The following is a 20,403-nucleotide window of genomic DNA, read 5'->3' on the forward strand; positions in this document are numbered from 1 at the left end:
ACAGAGGCACCACTGAAAACATGCTGACAAAATACGCAGAGCTTCGGGAACAGCCTTCCCGAAAACAGAATATTAGAAGCCTACCAAAAAACATGAACTCTATATTACTATGTGAATTCCATAAATGTAAGGTTTTTCTACTTGAAATTCAGTTGTTGTTGCTTTTGTTAAGATATTAAATTTGTTTGAAGGAGGAGAGCACATGCTCTCGCACTTACACAAAGATTAATAAAAAAGAAAAAACACTGATGTTCTCACGTCAGAGTTTTCATGTACACAGCTCTGCACTTGAAAATCTGTCTTCAGATATTTCTTAGCCCAGTCTTGACATTTCAGATTGTACGTTTTGTTCAGTGGTGGTTGGGTTTCAGCCTTGCTTATGTTATGCAAAATCTTGAATAAAACTGCAAACGCCAGGTGAGTGTGTCTTTTGAAGTGACGTTTATTAAAAAGAGAAAAGAAAAGGAAACACTGCAGTGGAGAAAATGTTCAGATCAAACACCAAACAATTTTCTGAGGAAGGACACCAACCTGAACCATTCCCAGAACACTTTCAAAACAAAGACATTCCACATCACATCATATATCTCTATACCTTCAATCCAGCTCATCCTTGCCCCTCTCCCACTCTAAGAAATGTTACGACCACCTGTCACGTCCCGAGAAAGAGAATGTCTGGAGATCTTCAAGTCTACAATACACCTTCTGTGAGGTGTAATAAAACCTGAGGCCCACTTGTGATAACATTCCACATGCATGTATATAATTGGTGTCAGGAGTGATCTTGCTATACTAAAGTGAGAAAGTGATGTTAGTATTACCAATGTGATATGATTAAAATATGTGATTAATACATAGAATAAAGAAATTTCCAGTACAATTCCCCCCTTGTGAAAACAATCCCATTAAATCACATTAAAAAAAAACATGGAGATTTCCTTCCCAACTCCCGTACCTAACATCAACACCATTGCAAACTCAAAAGAGATTTCCCAATGTGCATCATTCTACAGTGTCAGAAAAAGAAAAACAAACAAACGCACAGAACAATTCCAAACCTTAAATTTCATCCTCACTCTCACTATCCTCATTACTGTCCCTATTTTCAGCCTGCAATAGGGGTAACTGAAATTTAGGAGACTCATCTTCTCTTGTCAGTGCAGTTATGATCAACCTATTCACTAGGGTGCAAAGGCACAGGATTCAATTCAAGTCAATTAAATGTTATTTATATAGCGCCAAATCACAAGAAAAGTCGCCTCAAGGCACTTCATAGATAAAGAGAAAAACCCAACAACCATATGACCCCCTATGAGCAAGCACTTTGGCGACAGTGGGAAGGAAAAACTCCCTTTTAACCCTTTAAAACCAGTCAGAGCGGGCACGCTCCGTTGGGCGTAACTATTTTTAAATCCCGGTAGCACTGCAACCATGTGAGCTAGCACAATAATTTTTTTTGCATATGAAACCAGAGGAGTTGTACTTACATCTTATGCCATCAGCTTGTCCTAGGTCACAGTTTCCTTCCACATATAGCTTTGCAAAAACTGCATAAAAAGCACTTGCAGCAACAAAACCATAATATTCCAGAAACATGCTTTGCCGATCCGATCAGCTGTTCATAACACTTCCTACGTCCATCAGCACGAACTATCGCATGTCCGCCATGACCTGCCCGAAACCGGAAGTGACGTCATTTTCGCAGAAATGTAGTTTTTTACCATCAAGGCCTCATGAGCTTATGCTGGTGTTTTTAAAAGTTATCTTTGACTTTATGACTTTCTGTGTCGTTTCTGGGATGCTTAGGACTCATATTGCACTGCTGGAAATAGTTTATTTTGATGCATATGCTGCTTTTTTGCAAATTTGAACTATAATATTTATGAATGGGATGAAAGACATGCTGTGGAAGAGAGACAGAGGTTAATAACAGATATGATTCAATGCAGAGAGGTCTATTAACACATACTGAGTGAGAAAGGTGACTGTAGTGATGGCCCGCTTGAAGCTGACGCTCCAGTGCGTGTGTCAAAAAAATCAACACACTGCTTCAGAAGCACTGTGTCGAAGCTTGATTCGTTTAGCCAGAGTCACGTGATCAGTGACGTCCGAAGCTTCATTTAGAACCTAACTGCTTCGGTATCTGACTCAATGGTTTATAAGGAAGCGAATCATTCGCGGGATTTGTGGAGTGTTTTGATGGTGACAGATAGCAAACCACTGATATTTTTACTGAGAGATTTGGAGCCAGCGAGGAATAGAGGAGTTTCTGTTGTGTATTTCGAGTTGATTTTGGTCAATCGGGTGGGTTTTCCAGCTTTGTATTCTTGTTGTTTTCTTTTGTTTTGTGCATGTTTATTTTATCTGACAATGGGAAAAACTTAAAATGTCAAAAATCTGCTTTTCATAATATAAATATCATTAAATAACTTTAGAAAGACTTCTATTTGACTTTTTACATTTAATGTTATAAAAAGATACATTTTATGTTTTAAATAATCTTAAACTGTTAGTCTGCAAAATGTGCAGCAATTTAATTTATTTATTCTCTTTAGCTGATAGTTTGTGGGGCCCAGTTAGACTGTATAACTGCATCTCTACCAGTTTCTGTGCACTCCAGCCTCTTCTGTTCCATGTGAAGGGATTTTCCTTAAGGCAGGAGAAATTATCTAAATATAAAAGGAACAGGTTCGGCCATGGCACAGTGGAACAAATTTTCTTCATAAATACAAATGGGAAAGGGTTACCTTAAATGCATCATGTTTTTAATTTGCAAGTTCAAAAGCATTTTCCCTTTCCAGTTCACAATCAATTCTACCCCCAGGTCAAAAATATGTATAGGAAAATTTCCCTAATGGAATATTATTTATAAAAATACCCGTCTAGCGATTAACTGCATAAGTGCATGGAGGCGGGACCTCAATGCAGAAGCATACTCCATAATGTGTTGTACATTATTATATGTATATTATATGTAACGTGGTATTTTTCAATTATTGTATTTACCAACATCAAGCCGTCACAAGCAAAGAAAGACCACACAATGGTGCATGTTTAAACAAGGAAAGTTTACTGGTCAAAATTACTTATTAAAGAAATAAACAACATTTTTGTCACCCCCAAAAAATACACGTTTAAAGTGACACAATGGTGGCCCAATATCAGACAGAATTCCACTCTGTAGAGTGGGCAATCATTACGAAGCAGTTGGTTTTATTTTGTGGATTCAAGCTGCTCTTCATATTTTTAGCCACCAGATGTCACCAGAGAAGACTGCGATGAAAAGCTTCGAGTAATGAACCGTTTTTCAATACAAGCTTCAATGCTTCAGAAAGCTTCATTTGGCCATCACTACCTCTATTGCAGCATAACTAAGGGAGGATTCAGGGTCACCTGGTCCAGCCCTAGCTATATGCTTTAGCAAAAAGGGAAGTTTTAAGCCTAATCTTGAAAGTAGAGATAGTGTCTGTCTCCTGAATCAAAGCTGGAAGCTGGTTCCACAGAAGAGGGGCCTGAAAACTGAGGGCTCTCCCTCCCATTCTACTTTTAAATACTCTAGGAACAACAAGTGGGCCTGCAGTGCGAGAGCGAAGTGCTCTAATAGGGTGATATGGTACTACAAGGTCATTAAGATAAGAAGGGGCCTGATTATTTAAGACCTTGTATGTGAGGAGCAGGATTTTGAATTCAATTCTGGACTTAACAGGAAGCCAATGAAGGGAAGCCTAAACAGGAGAAATATGCTCTCTCTTTCTAGTCCCTGTCAGGACTCTTGCTGCAGCATTTTGGATTAGCTGAAGGCTTTTCAGCGAGTTTTAGGACATCCAGATAATAATGAATTACAGTAGTCCAGTCTGGAAGTAATAAATGCATGAACTAGTTGTTCCGCTCTTAATTTATTGCAATATAGGCGCTCTTTGCAATGAGCTAATTTTATTTTGAAATTCGTTTTATTTTGAAAACCAGTTTCAGGAAGTGACAGGATGTCAGCCATGTTTGTTTAGTTCCTAGCGGATCACATGTGGGGAAATTTGATCCAGCGACATCTGCCTTTTGTTTGTGCCATCGACACCACCGTCTGTAAGTTTCATTTGTATTGAATTGTAGGATTGTATTTTATGTATATTTTGTGGAAATATTTGCTGTAGATGAATACTTTAGTAGCTGTGTGCTAACGCTAATGGATGTGTATTGGAATCTAATTTTGTTGTGCTAATGATGCTAGGTTAATTTTAGCTATGTTATTTGTATTTCAGTTTTACTCCATGAGGAAATACTCACTAATTAAAAGGAGTTGGACGCTACATCCTGACTTCGCGCGTTATTTCAAGTGGAGTTAGGCTACTGCTGAATTGTGTAGCGTACACACACAAGGAGAGCAGGATAGTAAAAAGACGATTAGCAGCTGGCAAAACAACTCTACGACAGCAAGCTAAGTCAACAAACATGGACGAAGCACACCCCGAAGGTGCAAGACTTAAAGAACCAAAGCCTCCTCAAGACAGAGCATCAGTTGAAAGCACTGGTTCAGTTTCCAGATATTCAAGCAGATCAAATGTCAGTGCAGCAGCAGCACACGCGAGAGCCAAGGCAGAAGCTGCTCGTGCACGTGTTGCCTTCGCACAGAGAGAGATCAGCATTAAAGTCGACAAAGCAAGATTAGAAGCTAATCTCGAAGCCTTAAATCTTGAAAAGGAAGCTGCAGCTGCAATTGCCCAAGCAGAAGTTTTGGAAGCAGCAGCAGAGATAGAGGTTGAAGCACATCCTAGTTGGAAAAGTCTCCCAGTTATGGTGTAGAGTACACATGAACGTGTAAGCGACTATATCAGAGACCAAACTATGCAGCTTAACCAACGCAATGAACCAGTCAATCTCTCAATATCAGAGCATCCCATCGAGAAGAGCCCGCCACCATCGGCTAAGTACATCATTAAAGAAGAGTATATCGTGAAAGACTCATGGCCCACACCTTTCCAGCGACAACCAAGTTCTGAGGTAACGCATGCATACCAAACCGCTCACACCTCTATCCCATCAGCTCAGCCAGACATAGATGGTCGCCTCCAAGTTAACAGTGAGGGACTCCTGCAAGAACAAAAGAGCAATACGCCCTACCCTAAGCCAGAGCTAACTTTTCCTCAGTACCTCAACACTTCTCATACATACCCTCCAGAGTCTTCAGTGATGATGGACATGGCGAAGTACCTGGCAAGAAAAGAGCAAAGGATTCTGGGAAGTAGCTAGCCGGTCGTCACGGCAAAGCTACGAGAGCGTCTCTCAGCATGGGCCCGAAAAAAATTCTGTCAGCCGAGGAAGGAGACGATATTAAGAAGTCGCTGGAGTTTATGACAGAGGAGATTTCTACTGTCAAACTGCAGCAGAAAGCCATCCTGGACCTGGTCGAGGAAGTTAAGGCTCTCCGCATCCAGAACGCCGAGAAGGATCGGCGGCTGGCGTACCTGGAGAACAGAGTGGCGGATTTGGAGCAGTACACCCGGATGAACGATGTTATCATCACGGGGCTTCGCATCAAACCCCGGTCATACGCCCGGGCGGTCGCCACTGACAATGTAGGAGGGCCAGGAGAGGAAGATGTCAACTCCACGGAGCATCAAGTGGTTACCTTTCTACGGTCCAAAGGTGTGGAAGTGGATTATAACAACATTGAGGCTTGCCACCCTCTACCCCGAAAAAATGACAGTAACAAACCAGCCATCATTGTGAGATTTGCAAACAGAAAACAGCACTGTTAAAACAAGGAAGGAAACTGAAAGGATCCGATGTCTTCATGAACGAACATCTGATAAAAAGAAATGCGGACATTGCCAGGAAAGCACGTTACTTGAAGAAACAGGGAAAAATTCAAAATACATGGACCACCAACTGCAAAGTATTCATTAAACTCAATGGAACACCGGAACAAGCCAAAGTGTTGGTCATCAGAAATATGGAAGAGCTGGACAAATACTGAGGTCAACTTACTCTGGAGGTATGAATACACATGTGACGTGACACACAACACAACACATGGCACAGTCCAAAAGAACTTCATCTGCATCCGGCAACAATATCAACATGACTCATTGGAATTCTCTTTATGATAATCTGGAACTGAGAACATTTCGATACACAGACCATAATGTTCTAGACTTAGAAAAGGATATAGACCCGGAAAATAATTTCTTCTACAACATCAGCTGTAACTGCTGCTACTTCACTGATGAACAGTTTAAGCACACCATCAACACGGAAAATAAATTATCAATAATCCATTTTAATAGCAGAAGTCTGTATGCCAACTTCAACAATATAAAGGAATATCTAAATGAGTTGACAAATCCATTTGGAATTATTGCCATTTCTGAAACATGGATCAATGCGGAGAAAGGAATGGACTTTGGACTGGAGGGATATGAAGTGAATTTTGTAAATAGAAGGAACAAGAGTGGAGGGGGAGTAGCTGTGTATGTGGATAAAAACCTAAACTACAAGGTGGTAGAAAGTATGACAACTGTAATTGATAATTTACTAGAATGTATAACAATTGAAATTTATAAGGAAAAAGAAAAAAATGTAATAATTAGCTGTATATATAGAACACCTGGCTCTAGTATTCAAGTATTTAATGACTTCATAGAGGAAATATTCTCTAAAACAAATCAAAAAGTTATGTTTATCTGTGGTGATTTTAATATTGACCTGTTGAATCCAAAAAAGCATAAAATGACCGACGAATTCCTAAACACTATGTACAGTTTGAGTTTACATCCTAAAATAACCAGGCCTAGCAGAATTACACCACATTGTGCCACCTTACTTGACAATATTTTCACTAACAATATGGAAAACAACATTGTGAGCGGAATATTAATTAATGACATCAGTGATCACCTACCAGTTTTTGCAGTTTATGACACTAATTATAAGAAAAATCAGCATGAAGAACAACTGAGATACAGACGTGTAAGGACAGAAGAAACTATGACTGCATTTAAGAACGATCTATTAAATCAGGACTGGGACAAGGTGTACAAAGAAGCTGATATTGATATTGCATATGGCATATTTTTAAGAATATTCATGGAGTTGTACGATAAAAACTGTCCAACAATAAAATACAACAGTAAGCACAAATATTCAGATAGACCATGGCTCACTAAGGGTTTACAAAATGCATGTAAAAAGAAAAATACACTCTATAGGGAATACCTAAAACAAAGAACAAAAGAAGCTGAAAATAAATATGAAAAATACAAAAATAAGTTGACCAATATTATACGTGTATGTAGAAAGGAGTATTATAGTAAAATATTGAACAACAATAAACATAATATGAAAGGAATATGGGATGTTTTAAACGGTATCATTAAAAATAATTCTGGACAACAAAGTTATCCACAATACTTTATCGATAATGGCAATATTATGGAAAACACTGCTGATAAGGTCAACAGCTTTAATCATTATTTTGTAAATAACTGCCAAATCTGCCAAAACTGGCAGAACAAATTCCTGAGTCACTGCCATCAGTAGAATGTAGTGAAAACCTGATTGATAGGAACCCTAACTCAATGTTCCTCACATCAGTGGAGGAAAAAGAAATAATTGACATTGTACACATGTGTAAATATAAAACATCCACTGATTGTAATGATATTGACATGAAAATCGTCAAGAAGGTCATTGAAGGAATTGTAGGACCTCTAACATATATTTGCAACTTATCATTTCAGACGGGAAAAGTGCCAAACAAAATGAAAATAGCTAAAGTTGTGCCGCTGTATAAAACCGGGGATAGACGCCACTTCACAAATTACAGGCCTGTTTCTTTACTACCACAATTCTCCAAAATCCTAGAAAACCTGTTTAATAAACGATTAGACAAATTCTTAGATAAATATAAATTACTCTCTGACAGTCAATATGGATTCAGATCAAAAAGATCAACATCTCTGGCATTAATCGAATCAATTGAGGAGATTACGAATGCTATAGATCAGAAACAGTATGCAGCTGGAGTATTTCTGGATCTCAAGAAAGCATTCGACACAATCAATCATGACATATTAATTAATAAACTGGAACGGTATGGGATTAGGGGGGTTGTACTGCAATGGGTGAAAAATTATTTAAGTGACCGGAAACAATTTGTGAAGCTGGGTGTCCATTCCTCATCATGCTTGGACATTGCTTGTGGTGTTCCACAAGGCTCTGTACTGGGTCCAAAATTATTTATTATTTATATAAATGATATTTGTAAGGCATCTGATATATTAAAATTAGTATTATTTGCAGATGACACAAATATTTTTTGTTCTGGGGGGAATCTAAAGGAGCTGCTGGATACAATTACTTCAGAAATGTGCAAAATTAAAAAATGGTTTAACAGGAACAAACTATCGCTAAATCTAAGTAAAACTAAAATTATCTTATTTGGGAATTCCCTTAGAAATGCACAAGTGCAGATTCATGTAGATGGTGTGGAAATTGAAAGAGTACTTGAACATAAGTTTCTTGGTGTGATTATAGATGATAAATTAAACTGGAAGTCTCATATAAATCATATACATAACAAAATTTCAAGAAGTGTCTCAATCTTGAGTAAAGTAAAACACATTCTGGACCACAAATCACTCCACATTCTCTATTGTTCCCTGATTGCACCGTATTTGAATTACTGTGCAGAGGTTTGGGGCAATACTTACAAATGTTCGCTATCATCAATCTTTATATTACAAAAAAGGGCCATAAGGATAATCCATAAAACTGGTTACAGAGATCATACAAATCCACTATTCTTAAAATCAAAAATTCTAAAATTCACAGATCTGGTTCATTTTCTCACAGCACAAATTATATATAAAGCAATAAATAACCTGCTTCCTGACAATATTCTAAAAATGTTTTCTAAAAGGGAACGGGGATACAATTTGAGGGGGGAATTAAATTTAAAACATCCTCGTATCCGTACAACATTAAAAAGTTTTTGCATCTCTGTGTGTGGAGTGAAGCTGTGGAACAGACTAAGTAAAGATATGAAGCAATGTCCAAGCATGGCACAGTTTAAAAAGCGGTTTAAGGATATGGTTTTTACAGGGTACAGGGAAAAGGTAGAGATTTGATAGGGTGTTCTTGTCTAATATTTTCATGTGTGTGCGCATGCACGGGTTTGTTGGTATGGGTATATATGTATGTATATATATATATATATATGTATATGTATATATATATATATGTGTGTATGTGTATGTATGTGTGTATGTATATATATATATATATATATATATATATATATATATATATATATATATACATACATACAAGAATACCCAAGAATACATTGGGAAGATGGCCCCAACTGACCGAGTGCTCAGTGAATACCTCAGGCAGCAGAAACCCAAGAAAGAGGAGGGAGACGAGGAACCATCATGGAAGGACAGAGCCCTGCACGGTATGTACCACCGGCAGATAGAGGAGGTGGCTGATATCCAGAAATCCTACCAGTGGCTGGACAAAGCTGGACTGAAAGACAGCACAGAGGCACTAATCATGGCAGCACAAGAACAAGCTCTGAGCACAAGATCCATAGAGGCTGGGGTCTATCACACCAGGCAAGACCCCAGGTGCAGGCTGTGTAAAGATGCCCCAGAGACAATCCAGCACATAACAGCAGGGTGCAAGATGCTAGCAGGCAAGGCATACATGGAACGCCATAACCAAGTGGCCGGTATAGTGTACAGGAACATCTGTGCCGAGTATAACCTGGAAGTCCCGAGGTCAAAATGGGAGATGCCCCCAAGGGTGGTGGAGAATGACCGAGCTAAGATCCTGTGGGACTTCCAGATACAGACGGACAAAATGGTGGTGGCTAACCAACCGGACATAGTGGTGGTAGACAAACAGAAGAAGACGGCCGTAGTGATCGATGTAGCGGTTCCGAATGACAGCAATATCAGGAAGAAGGAACACGAGAAGCTGGAGAAATACCAAGGGCTCAGAGAAGAGCTCGAGAGGATGTGGAGGGTGAAGGTAACGGTGGTCCCCGTGGTAATCGGAGCACTAGGTGCGGTGACTCCCAAGCTAGGCGAGTGGCTCCAGCAGATCCCGGGAACAACATCGGAGATCTCTGTCCAGAAGAGCGCAGTCCTGGGAACAGCTAAGATACTGCGCAGGACCCTCAAGCTCCCAGGCCTCTGGTAGAGGACCCGAGCTTGAAGGATAAACCGCCCGCAGGGGCGTGCTGGGTGTTTATATATATTAAATATATATAAAATTGTAGGTTGTGTATCCTTCAGGTGTTAATGGGGTTATTGAAAATGTGTATATGTGCGTATGTGTGTATATACGTAGGTATGGATAGATAGAAACATATATGTGTATATATTAAAAAAAAAAAAAAAAAAAAAAATTACACATAACATATAATGTAATTACAAGGAGGTATTTCTGTAGTCTATTGATACTAGATAGTGGAAAAGGGGTGGGATTAAATAAGCTTATGCTTCTTCCTGCTCCTTTTTGAACATGGACGTTATTTGGAGTTGTGGTTGCTCGTTTTCCTTTTGTTTGCTTTGTTCATTTGTCTCTTTTAATTCTATTTTTTTTTTTTATACTTTTTCAACATGTTCAAAATAAAGATTCAATCAATCAATCAATCAAAGCTTGTGAGCACTGGCTTAACCCACTTCGACGATCATCTAGAGTCATACAGAGCATGGAAATCTGCCTTCTCCAATACCATTAAGGGTTTGGACCTTACTGCAAGCGAACAGCTGGATTTACTTTTAAAATGGCTCGGGAAGGAATCTTCTGTGTATGTCAAGCGCCTAAGAGCAGTTCATATCGACAACCCAAATACTGCACTCAAAATGGTCTGGGACAGGCTCGATGAATGCTACGGTGCTCCAGAAGTTATCGAAAGTGCTCTCTTTAGGAAGTTGGACAGCTTTCCTAAAATAACAAACAAGGACAATTACAGGTTAAGGGATCTTGGAGATCTATTGATGGAACTACTTTCAGCAAAAGAGGATGGCTACTTGCCTGGCTTAGCATACCTGGATACCGCCCGTGGCATCAAACCCATCGTGGAAAAACTGCCATACAACCTGCAAGAAAAATGGATCACTCAAGGCTCAAAATACAAAGAGGACTACAAGGTTGGTTATCCCCCCTTTTCATTTTTCACTTCCTTCATCTGCTATCAAGCTAAAACAAGAAACGATCCCAGCTTTGCTCTTTCTGGAAGCAGTCCTGTCACAGAAAAGCCTATCTCACGCCACACAAATTTAAGAACCCCAGTCTCAGTTCATACGACCAAAGTAGTTTCTGAGGGCCCACAAAGCGATCCAGATCCTAGAGAGGATATATCCAAGCATTGCCCCATCCATAAAAAACCCCACCCCTTAAAGAAATGCCGTGGTTTCAGGCTAAAGACCATTGAAGAACGCAAAACGTACTTGAAAGATCAAGGCGTCTGTTTCAAATGCTATGCATCCACATCTCATCTCGCATGAGACTGCAAAGTTGTCCTGAAATGTGATGAGTGCAACAGTGACAAGCACATCACAGCTCTTCATCCTGGTCCACCACAACTGTCAACCAAGGCCTCAAGTTCCCGAACAGGTGACGGCGGGGAGCCGGGAAAAGAGGACACTATCCCAGAACCAGTTGCAAGCGCTCTGTGCACTGAAGTTTGTGGCAATGGCGCTAGGTCAAAATCTTGTTCCAAGATATGTCTTGTTAAAGTTTATCCTAAAGACTGCCCACAACAAGCCATCAAAATGTATGCTATGCTCGATGACCAGAGCAACAAGTCTCTAGCCAGGTCAGAGTTCTTCAACTTATTCGGAATAGAAGTTGGCTCATACCCCTACATCCTGAAAACTTGTGCTGGCTTAGCCGCAACCTCCGGCAGGAGAGCAAATGGCTATCAGATCGAAGCAGTAAATGGTGAAGTTAGCCTTGCGCTACCAACACTGATCGAATGTGATGACTTACCAGATAATCGTGATGAAATACCGACACCTGAAGCTGCCCTCCATCACCCGCACCTCAAGAGCCTTGCCAGCAAAATCCCACCTCTTGATAATGATGCCAAGATCCTTCTTTTGCTTGGGAGAGACATTCTCCAGGTTCACAAGGTGAGGCAGCAGATCAACGGTCCTGGTGATGCACCCTTTTTTTTTTTTTTTTTTAATTTTGGAAGTGACATCAGAAACAGCAGCATGTGACATCACGTGATGGCGGAGCTTCAGTTCATCCTTTGTCATCCTTTTTTTTTTTTTTTTAATAGGACAGGGGGAAAGAATGAAAGAAAGAGGGGGAGAGGAAGAAAGAAAACCAAAGGGGAGAAGAGACGGTGAGAAGGGGGGGAAGAGAGAAAAAAAAAAAAAAAAAAACTCCTGGGTCACCTGTATGGAGAGAAAGAAAAACAAAAAAAACAGGGGAGACAGCAAACAACAAAGAGCAACATAATAATAATAAAAAAAGCACCATCATAATAAACTAGCTAGTCATAGATATCAATAGTTACTAAATAATAAACGATATTGTGCAGCACGCAAGATAGACAGCGCACAGTGTGCTTTGAGGCAGCAGCCAAGAAAGCTGTAGTCCGCATCTGTGAATACCCATGTGTACACCTGTGTGCATACCTGTGTGGATCAGCATGCTTGCATTCCAAAGGTTTCTCCATGTAATGATCTGCTAGAGAGTGATATACCCTTTGCTGAAAGGCTTGACCTTGGATGGGTCTTAGTAGGTGATGTGTGTTTGAGAAAGGTTCATAAGCCCATTGTCCACTGTTATAGAACGAACATACTGGAAGACGGAAGGCCATCATTGTTCAGACCTTGTACGAGCCACATCCATCTCAAGCAAACTGTCAACTCCAGTCAAGTCAAGGGACTCTCACACAGTTGCCGTAGCACTACAATGGACGACGACTCACTCGGCAACACAGTCTTTGCAAGAACAGCGGATGATGACAAGCGTGCCTTCTCCATAGAGGACGAACAGTTTCTGCAGATAATGGGTGATGAGGTTTTTCAGGACGAGTCGAATAGTTGGGTGGCTCCTCTTCCCTTCAGGCCCCCCAGACCACCTTTGCCCAACAATCGTGAGCAAGCAATGACCCGCCTCTTCTCATTACTTCGCACACTAGAGCGTAAACCAAGGATGAAGGACCAGTTCATTGCCTTCATGCACAAGATTTTCTACAACAATCACGCAGAACCAGCCCCTCCACTCCCTAAAGGTAAAGAGTGCTGGTATTTGCCGATGTTTGGGGTCTATCATCCCAGGAAACCCGACCAAATCAGAGTTGTTTTCGACTCAAGCGCACAATGCAATGGCATCTCGCTGAACAACGTGCTACTCACCGGACCAGACTTGAATAACAGTCTAATGGGAGTCCTTATTCGTTTCAGGAGAGAGCGAGTAGCAATCATGGCTGACATCGAACAGATGTTTCATTGTTTTGTCGTGAGAGAAGACCACCGAGACTACTTACGCTTTCTGTGGTATAGAGATAATGATCCCAGCAAGGACATTGTTGAATACAGGATGAGGGTTCACGTATTCGGCAACAGTCCTTCTCCAGCTGTGGCAATATACTGTCTCAGAAGAGCTGCAAAGGAAGGAGAACAGCAGTATGGGTCAGACACCAGACATTTTGTGGAACGCGAGTTCTATGTAGACGATGGTCTTGTTTCCACATCCACAGAGGAAGAGGAAATTTCTCTGCTACAGAGAACCCAAGCATCTCTCTCTGAGTCAAACCTGAGACTACATAAGATCACGTCCAACAGCGTTGACGTCTTGAAAGCCTTCCCTGCAGGAGATCATGCTAAGGGCATTAAAGATCTTTACTTAGATGGAAGCGCAGTACCCACACAGCGAAGCCTTGGATTGAGTTGGGATGTTAAAAGGGACACATTCACCTTCCAAGTGTCAGTCAGTGACAAGCCATTCACACGACGTGGGATTCTCTCCACCATAAACAGTCTTTTTGACCCTCTCGGCTTCGTCGCTCCTGTGACCGTTCAAGGCAAGTCGTTGCTGAGAGAGTTGACCTTAGATGGAACTGACTGGGACAGTCCACTCCCTCAGGACAAATGTAAGGTTTGGGAGACATGGAAAAATTTGCTTCAAGAACTGCAACATCTTCATATCCCTCGAGCGTATACCACCACCTGTTCCAATGCCAGTCGTAAAGAGGTATGCATCTTTTCAGACGCTTCAACCAAAGCAATTGGTGCGGTGGCGTACCTCAAGACAACAGATGCAAACGACCAGGTTCATGTGGGTTTCATTCTTGGAAAAGCTAGACTTGCACCACCAACTGAACCTACCATACCTAGACTGGAGCTGTGTGCGGCAGTGCTAGCCGTAGAAATTGCTGAGTTCATCGTTCAAGAGATCGATATCCAAATCAATGCAGTCACCTTCTACTGTGACAGTAAAGTGGTGCTGGGCTACATTCATAATCAGTCCAAACGTTTCTATGTGTATGTCCACAACAGGGTCCAGAGAATCCGCCAGTCCACACAACCGAATCAGTGGAGGTATGTACCTACGGAGCATAACCCAGCTGACCATGCTTCTAGGTCCGTTCAAGCCTCACAGCTCACCAGAACCAACTGGTTCACGGGTCCAACATTTCTATACAAGTCACAGCCAAGCAGCGAGCAACAAGAGACCTTTGAGTTTATCAACCCAGACGCAGATGTTGAGATACGACCACAAGTTACAACCTGTGTTACAAGTCAAAAGGACAAGTTGCTGGGTTGTGAGAGATTCACGAAATTCTCTTCCTGGAAGTCCATACGGAGAGGAGTTGCAACACTCATCCATGTGGTTTGTTCCTTTAAGGCAAGCAGCCGAGGAACCAATGGATGTAATGGTTGGCATTGGTGCCCTAAACCTCTCACAGCTGACGAGTTGTCCAAGGCAACTACAGTGATTCTTCTTGCTGTGCAACAAGCTTCTTTCCTTGAAGAGCTAGATGCTCTCTCCAAGGGAGCCGATGTTTCCAAGAGAAGCGCTCTAACGAAACTCAACCCGATCATAGATGCAGATGGTCTGCTAAAGGTTGGAGGCAGGTTGACATTAGCTGACTTAAGCGACAAAGAAAGGCATCCCGTCATTCTGCCAGGCAAACACCATGTATCCACGTTGCTCATCAAACACTATCATGAGCAGGTCGAGCATCAAGGTCGTACCATCACAGAAGGTGCCATTCGAGCTGCTGGCATATGGCTAGTTGGCGGCAAGCGATGCGTGAGTACTGTTCTTCACGGATGTGTCACCTGTCGAAAGCTTCGTGGGAAAAGAGAGAAACAAAAGATGTCAGACCTGCCGCAAGAGAGACTAAGCACTTCACCACCCTTTACCTACACTGGTGTGGACATTTTCGGTCCTTGGGCCGTGATAGCCAGGCGCACAAGAGGAGGTATTGCTCAGAGTAAGCGTTGGGCCGTTCTCTTCACTTGCATGAGCACACGTGCAGTCCACATAGAAGTGATAGAGTCTTTAGACACCTCTTCGTTCATCAACTCCTTGAGAAGATTCTTTGCGATCCGAGGTCCTTCTGAACACCTATACTCAGACTGTGGAACCAATTTCGTTGGTGCTTGCAAAGAGTTGGAGTTCCAAAAAGTTTTGTCGAAGTCAGAAGTTCAGAGATACACCAACAATCGCGGATGTACATGGCATTTCAATCCACCTCACTCCTCGCACATGGGCGGTGCGTGGGAACGCATGATAGGAATTGCAAGGAGAATCCTAGACTCAATGCTGATGCGTACTCCCTCCTCCAGTTTGACCCACGAAGTCCTGTGCACCCTGATGGCGGAGGTGACGGCCATCATCAACTCCAGACCGCTTGTCTCTGTCTCTTCAGATCCTGACGTCCCTCAGATACTTACCCCAGCAATGCTTCTCACTCAGAAGCAGAGTGTTCCACCTCCTCCAGGGACATTCACTGAGAAGGACCTGTATAAACAACAGTGGCGCCAAGTGCAAAGATTGGCTGACCAATTCTGGAATCGTTGGAAACGCGAATACTTGCAGACACTGCAACTTCGTTGTAAATGGCAAGAAACCAGCCCAAACATCGAAAGAGGTGATGTTGTCTTGATGAAAGATGATAGTACATGCCGGAACGACTGGCCCATGGCTCTTGTAACAAACACTTTCCCCGGTGGTGATGGAAAGGTCCGCAAGATCGAGATCCGGGTCGTCAAAGACGGAGTGGCCAAAGTGTACCTCAGGCCTATAACGGAGATTGTTATGGTTTTAAAGAACCAGGACTGAAAAGGTTATGTTGTGGTTTGAATATTGATATATGGCATCTTAACAGATACCAGACGGGGAGTGTTCCGCTCTTAATTTATTGCAATATAGGCGCTCTTTGCAATGAGCTAATTTTATTTTGAAATTCGTTTTATTTTGAAAACCAGGATGACAGGATGTCAGCCATGTTTGTTTAGTTCCTAGCGGATCACATGTGGGGAAATTTGATCCAGCGACATCTGCCTTTTGTTTGTGCCATCGACACCACCGTCTGTAAGTTTCATTTGTATTGAATTGTAGGATTGTATTTTATGTATATTTTGTGGAAATATTTGCTGTAGATGAATACTTTAGTAGCTGTGTGCTAACGCTAATGGATGTGTATTGGAATCTAATTTTGTTGTGCTAATGATGCTAGGTTAATTTTAGCTATGTTATTTGTATTTCAGTTTTACTCCATGAGGAAATACTCACTAATTAAAAGGAGTTGGACGCTACATCTTGACTTCGCGCAATATTTCAAGTGGAGTTAGGCTACTGCTGAATTGTGTAGCGTACACACACAAGGAGAGCAGGATATTAGTTTTTCAGCCACTCTGAGACAGGGTATTTCTAATTTTAGAGATGTTGCGCAAATAGAAGAAAGCAGTCTTACATATTTGTTTAATATGTGCTTTGAAGGACATATCCTGGTCAAAAATCACTCCAGGGTTCCTCACAGCGTTACTGGAGGCCAAGGTAATGCCATCCAGAGTAAGAATCTGGTTAGATACCATATTTCTAAGATTTTCAGGGCTAAGTACAATAACCTCAGTCTTATCTGAATTACCGTATTTTCACGACCATAAGACGCACTGTACTAAAAGGCGCAGTCTCAGTTATGTGTGCCATTACTGTATTTAACACACACATAAGGCGCACTGGATCATAGGGCGCATACAAGTACCGTATGCGTATTTAAAAATAAAGCGGGAGCAAACCTGAGTTCGGTACCTTACTCACATTTCTATTACCGGTAATCGTCATCATCAACAACACACAAGCATACAAGTGTGCGTATTTAAAAATAAAGCAGGAGCAAAACTGAGTTTGGTACTCACATTTTTATCATCAATCAAACCCATCGAAGTCCTCATCCTCTGTGTCTGAACAGCTGCGCTAAATCTCCATCAAACATGCCAAGTTCACTTTCTTCACTGTCAGAGTCACTTTCCGTGCCGTGCGGCTCCTCGGAAATGATGCCGGCTTTTGCGAAAGCTCGAACAACAGTGCCAGCAGACATGTTAGCCCAAGCATCTACAATCCATTGGCAAATTGTGGCGTAACTCGCCCGGCGCTGCCTTCCACTCTTGGTGAAACTGTGGTCTCCATCGGTCATCCATCGCTCCCAGGCCGCTCGCAGCCTTACTTTGAACGGGCGGTTCACACCGATGCCCAGCGGTTGGAGCTCCTTTGTCAGGCCTCCCGGAATGACAGCAAGCTCACAGTTCATTTGTTTCACTAGTTTTTTCACATCGGCTGTGAGATGGGCACGCATAGAGTCACAGATTAAGAGCGATGGTGATGCGTGGAAAAAAACCACCTGGTCTCCTTACATACACCTCCCTCAGCCATTCTTTTATCATTTCCTCATCCATCCAGCCCTTTTCATTTGCCTTAATGATGATTCCTGCTGGAAACTTCTCTTTAGGCAAAGTCTTTCGCTTAAAAATCACCATAGGCGGCAGTTTCTGTCCATTAGCATGGCAGCCAAGCACAACAGTGAAAGAAGACTTTTCATACCCCGTTGTGCGTATCGCTACCGTGCTGGTCCCCTTCTTCTCCACTGTGTGACTCACCGGGATGTCAAAAGTGAGCGGGACCTCGTCCATGTTAGTGATGTGGCTGGGCTGGATGTTTTTGTCGCCGATGTGTTTGCTGCAGTAGGAGCGGAAGATGGCCAGCTTTTCCTTATAATCCGCTGGAAGTTGCTGCGCTACCGTAGTCCTGGTCCTGATGGAAAAATGGCACCGTTTCATAAAAAGTGAAAGTGAAACTGCTTTTAGCCGAATGGTGACCGTCGAAACGCTTCTCCCGCTCGTTCTTTGCTCGATGATCCACCGCTCGAGTCTTTCCTCCAACTCGGCCACACTTCACCCTTTAGCGTTCTCATTGTGTTCTCTACTACGTCCTCATTACAACACACAGGGCGCACTGCGCTATAGGGCGCGCCGTACTTTTTGAAGAAAATCTAAGACTTTTAAGTGCGCCTTATGGTCGTGAAAATACGGTAAGAAGCAGAAAGTTAGCGGCCATCCAGGTCTTTATGTCTTTAAGACATTCCTGCAATTTAACTAATTGGTGTGTGTTATCTGGCTTCATGGATAGATAGAGCTGCGTGTCATCTGCATAGCAGTGAAAATTTATGCTATGTCTTCTAATGATACTGCCTAGGGGAAGCATGTATAATGTAAACAGAATTGGTCCTAGCACTGAACCCTGTGGAACACCATAACTGACCTTAGTGGGTGAAGAGGACTCTCCATTTATATGTACAAATTGGAGTCTACTAGATATATATGATACAAACCACTGCAGTACCTGTAATACCTACAGCATGTTCTAATAGGATATTATGGTCAACAGTATCAAATACTGCACTAAGGTCTAGCAGGACAAGCACAGAGATGAGTCCACTGTCAGAGGCCATAAGAAGATCATTTGTAACCTTCACTAAAGCTTTTTCTGTGCTGTGATGAGCTCTGAAACCTGACTGAAACTCTTCATATAAGCCATTCCTCTGTAGATGATCTGTTAGCTGTTTGACAGCTACTCTTTCAAGGATTTTTGATATGAAAGGAAGGTTGGAGATTGGCCTATAATTAGCTAAGACTGCTGGGTCTAGAAATGGCTTCATGAGTAAAGGTTTAACTACTGCCACCTTGAAAGCCTGTGGTACATAGCCGATTATTAGAGATAGGTTGATCATATTTAAGATCGAAGAATTAATTAATGGCAGGACTTCTTTGAGCAGTGTTGTAGGAATGGGGTTTAAAAGACACGTTGATGGTGTCAGGGATCTGTGTGCAGGCGGATGGAGAGGAGGATCCAAATGCGAGACTCTGAGACTGAATTGAAACTGAGAACCTTAGCTTTATTGCTGGTGATAAACGACAACGTGAACTGAACAATGACTCTGAGAACTGAACAATGACACTGAGAACTGAACAATGACACTGAGAACTGAACACACAGGCATAAATCTGAGGGTACGACGCGACACTGAGCACAGGAAAACACAGGGCTAATATACACAGGGTGGTAATCAGCGAATGGGCAACAGGAGGGAGACACAGCTGGGAGAGATCAGGGTTAACGAGACGGGGGGAACCAAGCTGCCCACACTAACATAAGACGCAGACCTTCACAATAAAACAGGAACAAGAAACCATCACACTAAGACACAGACTTGACAATTGAGAGACAGACAGAAAATGACACATGGAACTAGACATATACTAAGCAGACCCAACCGAAGAACAAATCCTAAACACAAACATGAAACTCTAATAATAAACATCATCATCATCATCATTAACACAACAAGAGAACAAGAAAACAATCCCTGATGCAAAATTACACCAAAACATAATAAACTCAAAATACTGGGTCCACCGGAACCAGAACCGTGACAGATGGTTTGGAGGAAGTAATTATTGAAGTTAATTCAGAAAGATCAATTGGAGAAAAAGAGTCTAACTTAAGGTTTACCTGTCAATCACATTCAAATGGGACCACCCGAGTCTAACTTTGTCTTACTGCTCAATGTGTAGATCTCAAGTCACAGATCTACACATTGTGCACTTCTTGTGAGGAACCAATCTCTAATCAAAATGTATTTCAGGCCCCGCCCTTTCACCTTCTTTTTCCCAGATGGGTGGAATCCAAAATTCATCAACACGGCATGTCAATAAAAGGGAAATGCAAAGCAATAAAATGAAATGACTAGGGTCAGAAAATCTGAAAGCTGTCATGAGCTCATTTTTACAAAGTAATTTGTTCTTGTTCGTTTTGCTGTATTCTTATTTTTCTCATACTATACCCTCTTCTCTGTTTCCCTCCTCGTGCCAA

The 20,403-nt window shown here is 41.8% G+C and overlaps 1 long non-coding RNA gene and 1 pseudogene across 1 annotated transcript; both read left to right on the top strand.

Annotated features, from left to right (window-relative positions):
- The first annotated feature begins 4,026 nt into the window (after nucleotides 1–4,026).
- LOC147314756 (uncharacterized) lies at nucleotides 4,027–4,304 on the top strand. Its single transcript, XR_015124547.1, has 2 exons — nucleotides 4,027–4,080; nucleotides 4,257–4,304. It is a non-coding gene; the product is annotated as an uncharacterized LOC147314756 (long non-coding RNA).
- A 712-nt stretch (nucleotides 4,305–5,016) lies between these two features.
- LOC147314757 (uncharacterized) lies at nucleotides 5,017–8,333 on the top strand (annotated as a pseudogene).
- Nucleotides 8,334–20,403: the final 12,070 nt, after the last annotated feature.

Source organism: Aulonocara sp. 'chitande type north' Nkhata Bay, linkage group LG14 (genome assembly GCF_057382095.1).
Source record: "Aulonocara sp. 'chitande type north' Nkhata Bay isolate Kocher_YH1m ecotype deep benthic linkage group LG14, A_spYH_male_GT1.1, whole genome shotgun sequence".
NCBI lineage: Eukaryota > Metazoa > Chordata > Actinopteri > Cichliformes > Cichlidae > Aulonocara > Aulonocara sp. 'chitande type north' Nkhata Bay.